Genomic DNA, 17,870 nt, shown 5'->3' with positions numbered 1-17,870 from the left:
TGTGGAAAGGTCTAGTGTTGCGGAAAGTTTTAATTTCTTTTCTCTTCTCTCTGTTTTTAAAACTTTATTTTTAGAAAACAGCCAATCCAGTTTGTTTGGTCCATGATATGGGTCCAATAGTAGTGTAGTTGGATGGTTCTTGCAAAGACCTTTCCAATGATATATTATAAGCCCAATTCCGATGAATATTGAGGAAGTTATGGCCAATTTACCAAACTGGGCCCGGTTTGAGCCTTATGTGCGGCCCAATGATCTAGGGGAGGGCATTATATGATTTATCATTCCTAATGAAATTAAGAATGGTTTTAGTCTTCTAGAATCTTCTAGAAGGTTCTTTTCATTCCTAATTCAATTAGCATTGATAAGTTGACTTTGTTGACATTTTAGAGTTTTAATCAAAATCAAATAGCATTTTCGAAGGAATTATATTATTTTATCCTCCAGTACGGTAAACTTATTGGATTTTCGAAAACGCGTTAGAATCAAGACTGGCGTCCAACCCTAGGCCTTGGCGCTTGGAACCAGGCTTGGCGCCAGGCGCTAGCCATTGGTGCCTGGCGTCAGCTAGCCAGGGTTGGCGCCAACCTTGTTTCCTGAGCGTCAGACTCTGTTTTGTTAAATTATCTTTTTTGGCTGATTTTCTCTATAAATATCGTATCAAAAACTCCGTTTTCAGGGACCAATTGAATTCATTCGCAATCTTTCATCAACAATCATTAATTATTTAGCATTCTTTCATTCAATTCTTTCTTCTTACTTTGTTTTCATACAAAATTCCGCATTCATTATATCTAGAAACACCTAGCCATATTCGAAGTTGCCTTCGCCCTAGACGTGAAAGGTTTTAATTTCTGAGGGTTTGGTCCCAAAACTCTCTTTCAATTATTTAATTTAATTGTTTGATTATTATTTTTCCTTGAAGTTACTAACGTGTGTATTTTGTTAATAGAAAGAGGTACGAAGCATCAAAGTAAGTACTTTAATGGTTTTTATTGATATTATGATGTAGAAATCATGTTTATATTGTTATTATGATTCCTAGTATCATGTCTAGGGTAATTTTAATGTTAAATATGATTGTTACGATGCTTCCTATGTTCTTCCTAATATTTATGATTGTTAGTATCATGTTAGGGTTAAAGATTTGATTTTTTATGCTTAATGACATGCTAGGGTTTGTTATTAATCTTGTTAGTATCATGCCTAGGATCTTGCTATGTTTATTATGCTTTAATATTAACATGAACATGATTATGATTATAATTATTGTTATGGTTATTTATTATGTCGCTTGATTTATTCTTTATTGCTTGAACACCTTCATTGCCTGTTTAAAGGGAATTTTGTACTTGTAATCACGCTTAATAAGATAACTAATAATCTTGTTAGGGTTAATTATGATTATAATTCAAGTGATCGCCAATAATAGATTTGTTTGTGCATTAATATTCAACCAACATAGATTAAACAGGTTTAGGGTTAATCCTATTGATTGTATGTTAGTCAGAAAGCGCACATGAATACGATCAGAATAGAGTAGAGGCCTATTATTAGGGCAGATTCAATCTCTTTTAGGTTGGATTTGTACCATCATCCCCGAACCCTTATTTGGTTCTAGACCTTATGGAGTTTATGATCTCTTGGATTGTTAAGGGGTGTAACCTTCATCCTATGAACGGTTTACAAGTTCCTTAAAAACTTGTTGGTGACTCTTTTGCTCTATCTTCTTCCCTTTTGGACGCTACCGTACTTTAGTGTATGATCACAGTGGGGTTCAAGCTAGTGGGATTTAAAGGCTTGAAATTATTCCCTACAATATTTATAAGTGATTGTGAGTTGAAATTACATAAAAGAAGCAAAGTTCTAATTTTTTTGGTGCATTTTATCAAAATAAAGCCACTTCGAACCGAAATGGCTACTCACTTGTCTATTTTCTTCATTTCTCAACTGATAAACTCCTTACATCTTAAAACAACTAATAATGACATATGTATAAGTGATTGTGAGTTGAAATTGCATAAAATAAGCAAAGTTCTAATTTTTTTGGCACATTTTATCAAAATAAAGCCACTTCGAGCCGAAATAGCTACTCACTTGTCTATTTTCTTCATTTCTCAACTTATAAACTCCTTGCATCTCAAAAAAACTCATAATGACATATGTATAAGTGTTTGTGAGTTGAAATTGCATAAAAGAAGCAAAGTTCTAATTTTTTTGGCGCATTTTATCAAAATAAAGCCACTTCGAGCCGAAATGGCTACTCACTTGCCTATTTTCATCATTTCTCAACTTATAAACTCCTTGAATCTCAAAAAAACTCATAATCACATATTTATAAGTGTTTGTCATTTGAAATTACATAAAAATCGCCAAGTTCTAAGGTTTTGGGTCCAATTCATCAAAATAAAGCCATTTTGAGCCGAAATGGCTACTCACTTGCCTATTTTCTTCATTTCTCAACTAATAAACTTATACATTCTCAAACCATATCATAATTACATATGTATAAGTGATTGTGAGTTGAAATTGCATAAAATAAGCAAAGTTCTAATTTTTTTGGCGCATTTTATCAAAATAAAGCAACTTTCTTCATTTCTCAACTTATAAACTTATTCTTTCTCTAACTATTTCAGATTTCGAATGGAAGCAAAACTTCAAAGAGAAAGAGGGTGGAGAAGCCTAAAAGAATTGATCAACCTAAGAAGAAGCTAAGTGAACAACGGTCCAAGAGTGAACAAGCGTCGAAGTTGCACTCTTCGAAAGGTTCACCCATGCCACCTACTCCACTTGTTGAAGACATTGTTCTTCAATCGCTCTCTGCTGACATGACCTTGCTTGTCATTTGGTCGATCCCATGGAAGTTGCACTTCCTAAGGCAATGTTCCACTATGATGAGGATGCAGTTGCATGGATCAGCAAAGAAGATGTGAAGGAATTTCTACGTAGGGCAAAGCTTATCATTTCCCTCATTCAAACATTCATGAGGTACTTCAATGCCCACATAATCTATACTTTTTTCAAGTTATTCAAATTGATGGTGATTATCCTACATCTGATTAATTATTCAATGTTCATGCACGCAGAGCACTACAGGAGCACTTAACTGATACTGATTCTCCTTGTAAAGTTGGGTGGTTATGCCCCGAGCAGTTATCCACTACTAGAATCATAGGCGACCCCCATGATGTGTTGTACTATGTTGAACAGAGTATCAGGGAATCAGCGCGTGCGGGAGACAAGTTCGTATTCGCCCCATGTTATAGAGAGTAAGTCTAACCATGTCAAATTCAATCGATTTGGCCTCATTATATTTTGACTCCTAAATATTAATTTGCTTGTCTATTGTGAACTTATGTAGGGAGCATTGGAGCCTCATGGTGATTTGTAATTCCACTAACACAATTTATCACCTTGATTCAACTCAATCATCGGAGAAGTGGCTTGTGAAGTCTATACTGCAAAAGTAAATATATATAGCAACCTAGTGATGATTATTGCTAATAATAACTAATTTAGTAATCATACGACTAATCAAATTTGAATGTACTTTTTTTTACTACAGTGTTATGAAGAAGCTACATTGTCGTGCTCCAAAGGGTCCAACATGGAAGTCACCGTTGGTAATTTACATGATATTGTGATTATCTTTAAAATCTATGTTAGTAAATATTTGCTCATTTCCTTTGCATGTTTCCCTGATATGATTTGTTTGTCATGTGCTAGTGCGCACAACAAGATAGTGGACTTGATTGTGCTTTGTATGTGATGAGATTCATGCTTGACATTGTGACTCATTGTACGGACACTCAACAGCTTGATGAGGTAAGTCCTAAAACATATTGAAATTCTATATTGATGTGATTTCTAGCCTTAGACACCTAATATTACCCAAAAATGGCATGTTATGAGAAACAAAAAGGCCATTTCACAAGAAAGGTAGAAAATGGGCTGAATAGAAGTCATATGGACCATATTTGGGCCATTTTGTGTTAATATGCTCTTTTGATATGATTTCTTTCCTTTTACACCTATAACTAGATAATATTGACATGTTATGAGATAAATAAAGTTCATTTAATAAGAAATGTAGGAAATGGGCAAAGTAAAGTCATATTGGTCATTTTCGGGCCATTTTGAGTAAAAAGCGTCATAAACCTTAATAAAATGCTCTCCTATACAATTTTAGGGCTTACACACATACAACTACCCAACTTTGACATGTTATGAGAAAGAAATAGTTCATTTGATAAGTAATGTAGGAAATGGGCTACATAGAAGTCATATAGGCACTATTTGGGCCATGTTGAGTAAAATGCGTTGTTAAACTTATTGAAATGCTATATTGATGTGATTTCTAGCCTTAGACACCTAATATTACCCAAAAATGACATGTTATGAGAAACAAAAAGGCCATTTCACAAGAAAGGTAGAAAATGGGCTGAATAGAAGTCATATGGGCCATATTTAGGCCATTTTGTGTTAATATGCTCTTTTGATGTGATTTCTTTCCTTATAAACCTATAACTAGATAATATTGACATGTTATGAGATAAATAAAGTTCATTTAATAAGAAATGTAGGAAATGGGCAAATTAAAGTCATATAGGCCATATTCGGGCCAATTTGAGTAAAAAGCGTCATAAACCTTAATAAAATGCTCTCCTATACAAATTTAGGGCTTACACACATACAACTACCCAACATTGACATTTTATGAGAAAGAAATAGTTCATTTGATAAGTAATGTAGGAAATAGGCTACATAGAAGTCATATAGGCCCTATTTGGGCCATGTTGAGTAAAATGCGTTGTTAAACTTATTGAAATTTTATATTGATGTGATTTCTAGCCTTAGACACCTAATATTACCCAACAATGACATGTTATGAGAAACAAAAAGGCCATTTCACAAGAAAGGTAGAAAATGGGCTGAATAGAAGTCATATGGGCCATATTAGGGCCATTTTGTGTTAATATGCGGTTTTGATGTGATTTCTTTCCTTATACACCTATAACTAGATAATATTGACATGTTATGAGGTAAATAAAGTTCATTTAATAATAAATGTAGGAAATGGGCAAAGTAAAGTCATATAGGCCATATTCGGGCCAATTTGAGTAAAAAGCGTCATAAACCTTAATAAAATGCTCTCCTATATAATTTTAGGGCTTACACACATACAACTACCCAGCATTGACATGTTATGAGAAAGAAATAGTTCATTTGATAAGTAATGTAGGAAATGGGCTACATAGAAGTCATATAGGTAATATTTGATAAAATACATATTGTTTTGCATAATTAATTAATTTTAACATAATGTTTTTGTATTTCAAGTTTTGCAAGGTCCAAAAGGATGGTCCACTCACAATCAAGGAGTTTAATGAAGTTCGTGACAAGTTGGCGTCTAATATCACCTTCAACATGTAAATGGCATTGTAATTGTAACTTATTTATGTTAACTTTTGAACTATATAACTTATTATTCATTATATATTTACATACTATTATTTGTATATGTAAGCAACTTTTTTTTTTGTATTGCGTTTGGGAATATTTATATCTATATATATAATTGAATGCTTCTTTTTAATATTATTTTTGTATCTTATTGTAATAATTAATAATATTATTATTATTAGTTATTATAATAATAATATTATTAATTATTATATTTAATATAATTGCTGGAATTACAGGTTATTATTATTGCTGGAAACAGGTTTTTTTTTTAAAACATTATTGCACGAAAATTGGAAAAAAAAAACAAAAAAAAATTGGTGAATAGGCACCGGTTAGGCACCAACCGGTGCCTAAAATAGCTACCACCAAAAAAAAAATTGGCGGGAGAGCAGTTAAAGGCACCGGTTAACCGGTGCCTAATTGGGCATATAGCACCGGTTAACCGATGCCTATTTGACCCTATGGCGCCGGTTTTGAACCGGTGCCAAAAATTGGGTTTTTGGCACCCCCCACATAGGCAGCAGTTCAAACCGGTGCCTTAGACCGGGTTTGAACCGCTGCCAAAACCCTTTTTTCACCTAGTGAAGATAAAAAGTTATGACTAAAATACCACAGCCTGTCCAGTTTAATGCATATACATGAAGTCTTAACTTAGTCTTTGCTCGAGTCTAGTCACATAGTCTAGCCACATGATCATGACACAAGTCTTAACATTTCATCTACAATCACTAGTCTTAGAACACACTTTTTATATGTCACAAGGACCATGTCTTAGGTTCATGCATGAATCGTTTTCTGTCATTCGAGTGGGGGTCCAATCTATTTCTATTCTCTTCCATATCCTCTTTCAATCTATCGCATGTTCAATTGAGCTTGAGTTAAAAATAAATAATAAAAAAACTATCCCTAATTTCCCTTTCCACAGTACTTGGTCAAGGAGAGAAGGGCGATTAATTAAGGACAACACCGTTATTCAAGTTCAACTTTTTGATAAACAAGTCAGTCGAAAAAGAAAATCTAAGAAGATAATGGCAAGTCAAGAAAAAGTCACTGAACTTAAGAAGCAAATGGCTGACGTGACTGAGGGGTTGAAGGCTTTAACCCTTCAAATCAATGACCCTGTGAAACAACAACAAATGAAGCTCATGCAAGAAAGCTTGAGCAAAATATTTAATGACTATAGATTCCAGGACATTAGCTCACAAGGGGTCTCATTGGGCAATGAGCTTCTTCCAAAGAAGTTCAATGCCAATGACATCCCTAAGTTCAAGGCAATAGATAATCCTTACCTCCACTTAAGAGCCTTTGAAACTATAATGAACATTAAGGGGATTGATAAGAATATTTTTCACTCTTTATTCTCAATGTCTTTAGAAACCGTTTGTCAACATTGGTTCATTCCTATTGATAAAGAAAAAACCTCTACTTGGGATGTAATAAAAAACGCTTTCATTGACAGATATAAGTGTAATATTCAAATCGAAACTGACTACAGACAACTTGAGATGCTAATACAAAAAGAGAATGAAGGCTTTACTTCTTTCTATAATAAGTGGATGGAAACTTCCGCTAAGATGATTGAGGTGCCCATCGAAAAAGAATCCGTAAGGATGTTTATCAAGAATCTCCAAGAGAAGTATTTGAAGCATTTAAAATATCAACATAATTTGAATACTTTCAAGGCCGTCTATGACATCGGAATTGAAATCGAAGATGACCTTGCAAAGCAAAAATCTACTAACAATAGTAACCACAGTGGCTGGAAAGGAAAGAAGAACGACAATCCTTCTTCTTCCGAAAACACCCACTTAAGTAACAATGTTAGTATCTTTGATCATAACGGTGTCTTAGCCATGGATAATCAAGGATCTAAAAATAATACCAAAAGAGAGTTAACACCCATTGGAATGACCTATAATGTTGCTTTCGACCGTCTCTTTGATTGAGGATTAATCAAACCTATTGGTCTTACCGAGGACCCAACACCAGAAAAGCGATCTTCAAGATGGGATCCCAATTCTTATTGCAAGTACCATCAAGGAAACGGTCATTCCACAGATAAATGCTACAGGTTTAAAAATCTCATTCAAGATCTCATTGAAGCAAACAAGATCCCATTGCCTCTAGCTAGCAAGAAGACTGGGTGATGATAAAGCAAACGACACAAGACAAAAGGTGAGCTTCAACGACATGATTTCATGACCTCTATTTCTATTTCTTTTTCATTTTTTCCTTTCCCCAATAAGTCTAGCATAGTTTAAGGAGGGTGATCCCATCGTAAGGGGTACTCTCCTTAAATGCCCATGGCCCTTTAAAATCCTAGGACTTTAAACTTTTTAGGGTTTATTAGGATTTGAATTCCTGACTGTTTGGGGGACCTTGAATTAGAAATGATTCTATCATACATGCTTTTTTGTAAGGAACAAGTAGGATTCGCCAATGAGTTTTAGGAAAACCCATAAACCTCGTTCATGTCTTTCTCCCAAGTAGAGTTCAAGGGATATTTTGCATGAATCATAAGTTTACCCATGCCCAAATTGGTCTACATAAACAAGAAATGAGTTCGGGAGCGAGGGTACCAAGATAACGTTCCCTTTAGAGGGGAATCACGATCCTAGCTCTAGTGCGGCCTGTACTAGCTCTTCCTTTGCACAATTTCATCACCAAACAATATATGCAACGTGATACCTAAAATTATGTTAATTAATTTTATTTACACACATCAGTTCACGTAGGAATTACATCGTAAGGTCGTTATTCTTATTTAATTAAATTTATGATAAGAACAAGAAAATAAACAATATTCGCCTTGGCTTAAGTGATCAACCAACAATTATTTTATTCAATTCTAATCTTTATTTAACAAAAGATACTATATGGAATTGATTAATTAATTATTTTAAAGGTGATCAAACAACACTAATTAATTAAGGTTATTTTAAACAAGAAAATAAATGTGATTTAACTAAGTGCTTGGGAATTTACCACTTCTCTTTGCTAGATATCCGTTTATAACACTTAGGGATTCCTTCTTGTTGGGGAACCTCCACCGTAGTAACAAAGTATCAAAAGGGGTGAGTGTTTAGGACAAGAGGGTTAGGAAGCACAAGTTCACAAGTATTCTGCCAGCGTTTTAGGTTATTTTTTGTGTGTTTAAGCCTCGGATTAGGGTCTTATTGATAGGGAATTATTAGTTTTATGGTTAAGAGCATTCTGCCGCGGCAAGTGTCGCGCGCAACTGGATGAGTTGCGCGTGGCTGTCACGCGCAAGTGAATAAGTCGCGTGCGGATGATGCGCGCAGTTATTTGTCTTATGCGCAGCTCTATGGTAAGATTCGATTTTCCAATATTTTGATATTCTGAATCTTTCGTGAGCGCATCTCCAAAAGTTGCGCGGAGTGCTGCGCGCAGCTAAATAAGTTGCGTGCGACAACTGAGCGCGACTTTGTGAGATGCGCGCGACATTTTCCGCGGCAGCTTAAATTTTAACCTAGACGCTCCTAAATCCGTCATTATTGGGTTTTAAGCACGGGCTTAAGCCTAATTATGATTGGGTTTAGTTAATTGGACCTTGTATTGGCCTTGTTATTTTATTCGGGCTAGTATTTTGTGTTTTGTGGCTTAACTAGTTATCCATAAGTATTTTTCTCTTTGATCCAACACGAAGATGGCTTATTTATCGTCATTGCACTTCCTGTTGGGACAGGAGGCCAAAATTAGATGTCTACAGTTAGCCCCCACTTTGATCGAGTCTAGGATAGACGATGATCAAAGTAGTCAAGGAAAAATCCGAGACTCATTCTACGAAGTTCTCTAAGGTTAGAGAATCTTTCAGTAATGTTTACGGATGTTGAAAAAGTCCTCAGTTTGCTAAGTGTTTGATTTAGTAGCTATTAAGACTAGAGAAATTTTTCCCTAGTCTTAACGCGCTAAAGAATCTAGATTGATCCTTTGCAATTGTAGAATACTTTTACAAGTAAATGTATATTGAGTGATGTCAAGTCATGAGAAAATATCGGTTTTAAAAGAATAAAAGGGGATGATTTCCTCTCAATCATGTCATCGTTGGGCTAAATTCCATCGATATATCATTGAAACTTTAGCCTGACTTTAACAAAGTAAAAAGAATAAAAAGGGGTTTTCGATATTCGAACCGAAAAGGGTCCGGCATTCGAGCCGGGTCCGGTATTCGAATCGAATCTACACAAGATAGAAATACATGTCTCAGGATTGGAGGCATATATCCGAATCCAGTGAGAGAGAAGAAATTCAGCAACTCTCTCGGCAGTTTTATCCACAAGATGAGTACACGTGTCTCAAGACTGGGGGCACGTGACTACATGGGTGCGACACTGTCTCGTCGCTCTTTAAACTGGGGGTGGACGGACACCCTAACTGTCCGGTAAGTTAGTAAGATCACTAACTACCGTATTTGCTTCCATTTAAGAAATGCCTGTTCCTGAAGGTTCGGCGCGCCTGTCGACTTGTGAGCTAACGCTTATAGTAAATAGTCTACCTTTTAGTTCCGAGAGGTAGATCTCGCAAAGCTTGTGCTGAGGTGAAATTTTACGCTGTACGCTACGCCATTTTCATTTTTACGCTGCATGAAAACGCCTTCCTTTTGCTTCGGAAGTGAAAAAGAAGAAAACCCGGACACTTATAACGTCAGTACAATAAAATGACAAACTTGTCTATGGGTGCTTTTACCTAAAGCACCACCACGGAACTTCTCAAGGCACGTTTACGAAAAACCTTCAAAACGTATGCTTGGGGAAGGCACAAAGCACGGTGTGCATGCAAAATGATGCAAAAAACTATCAAAGAAGAAAATAAACTACAAATGCAAAGCAATTAAAAAAAGGATTTTGATAATTTGCGTGCCATTATGTAGACACCCAAATGTGTCTCCCCAAAACCAAACCCAGTGATGAATACCTTTCACGTCATTTGATTATTGAACAAAGCGAAAATGTGAAAAGTCTAGTAATGAGGATGTTTTTATTAAAATATCTCTTCTTTCTGTTTTTGAAAATATTTCTTTTCTTACCTTATTTATGAAAAATGAGCATTCCAGTTTGGTTTGGTCCATGATAAGGGTCCAGTAATGGTGTAGTTGGATGGGGCTTGAAAGACCTTTCCAACGATATATTATAAGCTCAATTCCGATGAATAATGAGGAAGTTATGGCCAAAATACTAAATTGGGCCCGGTTTGGTTTTTATATGCGACCCAATGATCTAGGTGAGGGGCTATTATTAATTATCATTCCTAAAGCTATTAGGATTGATTATAGTCTTCTAGAATACTCTAGAAGTTTATTTTAAATCCTAATGGAGTAAGGATTGATAATTATGTTTTAAAGAGTTTGAAATTGAATAAAACTACTCCTTTTTAAGAATCCTTGTTTTGTACGAAGTGGAATATATTCAGATTTTATTTTTTTGCCTTATAATATTTATCCAAATCTTATATGGTAGGATAGATCTTGAAATTATCTTTCCAATGATATATTATAATATTAAATCCGAGTTATAACGGAAAAGATATGAATGAGACGTGAAACTCTATCCAAAACTGACACCGTCCCACTACTTCTGCCATATCTTTTAATCTGCAAATTATTTAATCTGATTCTAATTGGGTTGGAAAGTAGACTTTAAGATCTTTCCAACGACATATTATATGCCTTATTTAAAAAAAAGATAAGTTTTGGCACCTGACGCTAATTGCAGCGTCGGCGCTAATCAAGTTTTATGCGCGTTAGAACTCTGTTTCGATTTTCTATCTTTTTTGGCTGATTTTCTCTTTAAACAATTTCTTGATTCTCTCTCTCTTTCTAAACCAACTCTTTTACAAACAAAATTCCTCATACATTAGCACTAGACACACCTAGCATTTTTCGAAATTGCCTTCGCCCTAGACGTGAAAGGTTTTAATTTATGAGGGTTTGGTCCCAAATCTCTCTTTTAATTATTTGATTTAATTGTTTTATTATTTTCCTTGAAATTACTAACGTGTGTATTTTGTTATTAGAAAGAAGTACGAGACATTCAAGTAAGTTCTTTAATTGTTTAATTGATATTTTGACATAGAAATCATGTTTATGTTATTATTTTGATTTCTAGTATCATGTTTAGGGTAATTTCTAATATCAAGTACGATTAAAAGAATGATTCCTAGTATCATGTTTAGGATAAAGAATAAGTTCCTTAAATCAAGTATGATTGTTATGATGCTTCTTATTTACTTTCCTAATATTCATGTTAGTATCATGTAGGGTCAAAGCTTTGGTCTTTATTATTTTGTGACATGCTTGAGTTTGTTATTAATCTTGTTAGTATCATTCCTAGTATCTTGCTATTATTATGCTTTAACATGAACATGATTATAATAATTATGATTATGATTATGATTATTGTTGTGTCGAATTATATAATTTAACGCAATTTGTTAATTAGCGAATTGTTTCACGTAATTTGTTAATTTACGAATTGTTTTACATAATTTGTTAATTTACGAATTGTTTTACGTAATTTGTTAATTTACGAATTATTTCATGTTATTTGTTAATTGAAGGATAACTTATATATATAATTTGATTATTATTATGTTGCTTGATATATTTATTTTTTTTCGCTTGATCACACCTTTTTATGCATGTTTAAAGGGAATTGTTACTTGTAATCACGCTTAATAAGATAATTAATGATCTTGTTTAGGGTTAATATGATTATAATTCAAGTGATCGCCAATAATAGATTTATTTGTGCATTAATATTCAACCAACATAGATAAAACAGGTTTAGGGTTAACCTATTGATTGCATGTTAGTCAGAACACTAGTAGAAAAAGTTTCATTTGTAACGGGTTATTTGTAACGGGCAAAGCTATGCCCGTTACATTAAATACATTCGTAACGGGCAAAATATTGTCCGTTAAGAATAAATATTTATTCGTAACGGACACCATGTGTCCGTTACGAATACTATATTATTTGTAACGGATGGTGTCCGTTACGAATACTATATTATTTGTAACGGACACATGATGGTCACCATGTGGCTGTTACAAATATTTGGCCCACAGCTGAAAAGAGGACTTCATGAAAAGAGGAGCCCATTACTAATTATTAGGGTTTCACACTCCTAGCCGTCAAACACTCCATTCTCTCCTCTCTCCTCTCTCACCTCTCATTTTGCTAACTTAATTTCTCTCTTCTACGACTGATTCATCTTACTCAATATCCTCCATTTCACCACCCTAATTCCCAAAATTTCCCCTCTTTCTCTCTCCTCTGAATCGCATCAATGGTAGAGGACCCGATTTAGGATGTCTTTTGTACGAATCTCGTTACTCGGAAGTGGATATGGCGGTGATGATTCAGGTAAAAAAACATCACAGTACGTTATGGGTATGGTTATATCTCTTTGATTTTTTTCAAGCCAATTAGACTGGAGAAGTTCGCTTCTTCTTCAAGAGAAAGCAATTAGATTTGAATTGGTCTACTAATTATGGAGAGGGAGCTTGAGTTCGGATTTATAGCTGTAAGTTGAGAGCCTATGTCATGAAGTTTGATTTTAATTGATTATTATTTTTTATGTTTGATTAATTTTAATATGGTAAGCTCATCTTTCTGATGAAAAGGTATGTCTTTTAAGATTTAGCTGCTTTTGAATCGATTAGAGTGTTAATAATTTAGTATTTGGTTTGCTATTGAAACTTTCCAGATTATTTAAGCTGTAAAATTTGTGTCGAGAGAGGATTTGGAAGACAAGATGAGCTTGTTTGTGTGCATTGCTTGATATTAAAGGTGTATACATAATTCAGGTGTATACATGATTCCGATCAATTAGTATTCCTAGTTCACGACGTATGTTTTGATTTCTACTTTGTTATTAGTGTCTAGAGTTGTTTCACTTGTCTGCGCTCGTCATTTGTTCAATTTTAGTACTATGTAGGATATATAGCTTTTAATCTTTTTAGTTTAGATGGATAAGAGGAATAAGAATAACTTTCAGGTTCCCTTTGGTTATACAAAGTGCTTCTTGTTGCCATTCTTGCTAATCACTAGGTTCTTGTCAATGTCATCATCAACTCAAGATAAATCTCAATTAGAATTAAACTTAATTAAATACTTTTAATTAGCTTCTGTTAATGCCCACTTCATGTAGCATAATCGTATGAAATCCTCAAACTTTATTATATCAACAGTAGTTTACTAGTCTATGAGTCTGACTTTTCTAAAAGAGTTCACAAATGATGCTAAACTTTTTACAAGTAAAAAATATTAAAATGTTTAGATTGTTGGAGTCATTTCTAGAAGAATATTTTAATTTTGAAAGTGGAAACTTAGGAACTAATTGGTAAATGGTAATTGTTGGATTCTAACTTACATTTACTAGTTTTCTTTATGTTTGATTATTTTTTATTGCCTTTTTTTGAGGTCTCGTCTTTCTTCTGATTGCAATGGTATAGTAGTTTCTTTCTTTATTTTTTTTATTTTGTTTCTCAAATCTATCTTTTAACTTGTGATTATCATGTTGGATTGGATGAGTAGATATAATGCCAATTTGTTTAGTATATGGTTGTTTGATAACTTCTATAAGTATAATCCTACACCTAACTGGATATTTTGTCCATAGTTGAAATATCATGCCACTATGTTTAGTATATGATTATTTGATTATCATTTTGTTTGGTTTTTTATTGCTTACTGAAATGCTAACATGAGTCTAATATACACATAGGCAGCAGACAGATGCTGAAATACTTCTCTGAGGTTGTGAATGTACTAGAAAGTGGTGAAGTAAAGCTGGAGGAGCGTCCTGCCGTATGTGGTAATGCTTTGGAGGCTCTCAATTATTTATCTAGTCATCTCCAAGATGAAGACTATAAATAGCATAGAAGTCATGGAACTATAGATAGCATAATAACCGAAATACCTACCTCTGCCACCAGGTTAAACTTATTGCCTTGCTCATTTGATGCTGCTCAATGAGTAACTAGATCATTCTTATTACTTATAATTTAGTTCCTAGATCATTCTTATATCTGATTATACAATACCATGTGTCATTTTTGCAGGTTCTGCCAGAAACAATAAAAGGGAAGCCTTTTAAGAATCAAGCGATATGTTCTAATCTTTGAACTTCAGCTCACGAATCAAAATTGATTAACACTTATTCTTGTGGGAAATATCTAGGTTCTATGAAGCCTTTTAAGAATCAAGCGATATGTTCTAATCTTTGAACTTCAGCTCACGAATCAAAATTGATTAACACTTATTCTTGTGGGAAATATCTAGGTTCTATGTACTCGGTACAGTGATGAGGAATTTTTCAATGTAAGATGTGAAGGTAATTTTCCTCTGTATCTGTTACTCTGTTAGTCCATAGTCCTGAATTCTATTTTGTGTCATGCAATTTCTTTTTCCCCTCTACAATCCTTATGGTCTGATATCACTTGTACCTAAAATGTGTAGAGTTTGGTTTTCACTTATCTAGTTCATGTTTTGATGCCATTATACACATAATAATTATCATAATCCATCATGTTGATTCTGAGTCATTCGAATTGGTCTATCACAAGGGTCTGCTAATAAATTATCAAGTTTTAAGCTACTTCAGACGTTTTAGAGCTATCTATTTAAAGCCTTTTCACATATGTAAATGCTATATATATTATTAGGTTGGGTGTTACACAACTTAAGTTTGCTGCTATAATAAGATTGTCTGATATAAAACCAGTTCTGTCACGGTGTGTCCAATTCTCGCTTAATTTTCTTTTGATTTGATGGCATTTATATTGATTTTTGATTAACCTATGAGCCTTTATGTACTAATTGTTTCTTATCAAAACTATTATACACCTTAATTCTCTTTTTAGTTGCCTTTAACCTAGAAAATTTTAAGGTGAAAAGAAGTCATTAGTTGCAACCTATATAATCACAGCCTAACATAGCCTTATAAGAGTTTGTGGAAACGCGCATATATATCATCAGGACATCAGGGGAGGCCTTATGGCCAAATGAAGGCAATTGTGATGGGTTCTCCTACACAATATATACCTCTTATATCCTAGTGCAAATAGCGAGCATAGCCTAGTAGACAGCTTGGTCAATTCATAACTGACTTCCCCAGACTTATAACCATGTTAGAATTAATGTTGACTGACTTTCCCATACTGTTTCAATGAGACCTTGCCCTTTCACAATGTGTAGTTTGTAGGACCGAGTGGTGGTTTTGAAACTTGGAATAAAAGTGACAGGTTCTTCATTAATGTTGTTTTTCGATCATGTTTACAACTACAATTTGCGTGCTGGAATACTGAAATATATAACACACCCAAGTCCTAACTTGATGAATTCCTCTACCTTGTCCCATATATTAGTGATTTATGAAAGTTGAGTCATATATCTAGTACTAGTACTATTTACATGGCTCATTGAGACTCTCTTTATGTATGCAGAGCGCATTAATACTTATGTTTTTGATCTACGGGAGTAGTAGGAAATTTTTGCTTTTATTCTTATGTGCTCATTATTTTTATAGTGAGGTTGTCTAGGCAAATATAGAAAAGTCAATTTCTGAATTTTGCAAGTTGTAATTTTTGTTGTAAATTTCTGAATTTCGCAATTTCTGAAGTTCATTGCAATTTATTTTATGGTACTGCCAAATTAATGATGCCCTGCTGGCTGTATTTGATAGGATATCAACCATGTATATGAGACCGAGTTCAGAACAGAGTGGTGCCGAACTAATTCTACAGCTGCTCCTTGCTTTCTATTTGCAAGGAAATTCTCGCAAGGGGGATGCTATGCGGCTTTTGAGTGAGAAAGATGGTTACAATAGTACTCTGTTGCTCGTTAGGGTACTGTGGTTATCCCTATGCAAAATTTGTAGATCTTTAGTGTAACATATCTAATCTAAACTCCAACAATACACGATCTGGGACTCTTGTAGGCAGTATGTTGCGGGAAGTATGATGCCTGATTTTACTCGTTAATTATCAAGTGTAAAATATACTTGTATAATATAAATATATATATATTGACAAAATAATTGTGCAAGCTAGCTGTCCAGCATGTGCTGGATTTTTTTTTTTAAAAATTGGATTTCACAATATTCGTAACGGGCAGAACCTACCCGTTACAAATAACTCCGTCATTTGTAACGGGCACCTGAAAAGCCCGTTACAAATAACTCTGTCATTCGTAACGGGCACCTGAAAAGCCCGTTACAAAAAATTCCGTTATTTGTAACGGGCACTTAAAAAGCCCGTTACGAATAACGGGGTTTTTCATAACAGGCACTTTGATATGCCCGTTACGAATAACCCGTTATTCGTAACGGGCACCTGAAGAGCCCGTTATGAATAACCTATTATTCGTAACTGACGGTGCCCGTTATGAATACGAAAGGCCATCCGAAACGGCCGCATACGTAACGGCCGCTGCCCATTACGGATGGGAAATTTTTGCCCGTTACGGATGGCGTTTTTTCCACTAGTGGAAAGCGCACATGAATACGATCAGAATAAAGTAAAGGCCTATTATTAGGGCAGATTTAATCTCTTTTAGGTTGGATTTGTACCTTCATCCCCGAACTATCAGTCATTGTTCAAGACCTATTAGAGTTGACGATCTCCTGGATCGTTAAGGGGTGTAACTTTCACCTCGTGAATGGTTTACAAGTTCTTAAAAAACTTGTTGGCGACTCTTTTACTTTATCTTCTTCCCCTTTGGACGCCACCGTACTTTAGTGTATGATCATAGTGGGGTTCAAGCTAGGGATAACGCTTGAAATTTTCCCTATAGTTTTTGGCGACGACTCCACTAGGGAGGGTTTCTATTTTAATTCCTAAAATTTATTTCGGCAATGATTTAGAATGAGTGGATGAGACTCGAAAAGTTCTAAGTATTTCATGTACGTAATTTTGATTAACATTATTGTCATATGCATAAAAAAGATCTCACTGGAAAGACCATCCGTAATGAGTTAAAACATAGGATTTTTACACGTAGGTAATTTGAGGAATATCTTTCATAACTAGGACCGAAATAATGCTACGCGAAACTGGAAAATTTTATCGAGCACAGAAAGCTGCTGAGGCATGTAGGAACTAGCGTCAGGAAACAAAGTATAGCGCCACTTATTTGACTTTAGCGCTAGGCGACAGCTTCTGTCGCCAGGCGCTAAAGCCAAATTGTGGCGCCGACCTCTGTTTGCTAGCGCCAAGTTCTTCCAATACCGAGCCAGAAATATGCGTTCTAATTTTGACCAGTTTTTAGCAGTGTTTGCTCAATCCTACTTCCTGATTGAATTTTTCTCACTTTTCTGAAACCCATATGTGTTCTACATATGGAAATAACCCTCTGGGAATTCATGCTCCATCTACCTGATTGAACG

The 17,870-nt window shown here is 34.7% G+C and overlaps 1 long non-coding RNA gene across 5 annotated transcripts; it reads left to right on the top strand.

Moving 5' to 3' along the window:
- The first annotated feature begins 12,593 nt into the window (after positions 1-12,593).
- Positions 12,594-16,520, top strand: LOC110721966. Of its 5 annotated transcripts, none has more exons than XR_002511491.1 (5): positions 12,594-13,007; positions 13,191-13,333; positions 14,215-14,421; positions 14,548-14,819; positions 16,170-16,520. It is a non-coding gene; the product is annotated as an uncharacterized LOC110721966 (long non-coding RNA). The 5 variants fall into 5 exon arrangements; XR_002511492.1 differs by having other exon boundaries at positions 12,595-13,007; positions 13,191-13,290; positions 14,211-14,421; XR_002511490.1 differs by lacking the exon at positions 13,191-13,333 and having other exon boundaries at positions 12,597-13,007.
- Positions 16,521-17,870: the final 1,350 nt, after the last annotated feature.

The sequence above is a fragment of the Chenopodium quinoa genome, unplaced genomic scaffold (assembly GCF_001683475.1).
Source record: "Chenopodium quinoa cultivar QQ74 unplaced genomic scaffold, ASM168347v1, whole genome shotgun sequence".
NCBI lineage: Eukaryota > Viridiplantae > Streptophyta > Magnoliopsida > Caryophyllales > Amaranthaceae > Chenopodium > Chenopodium quinoa.
Note: the sequence above shows the minus strand (reverse complement) of the source record. Positions and strands in the feature narration are given on the sequence as shown.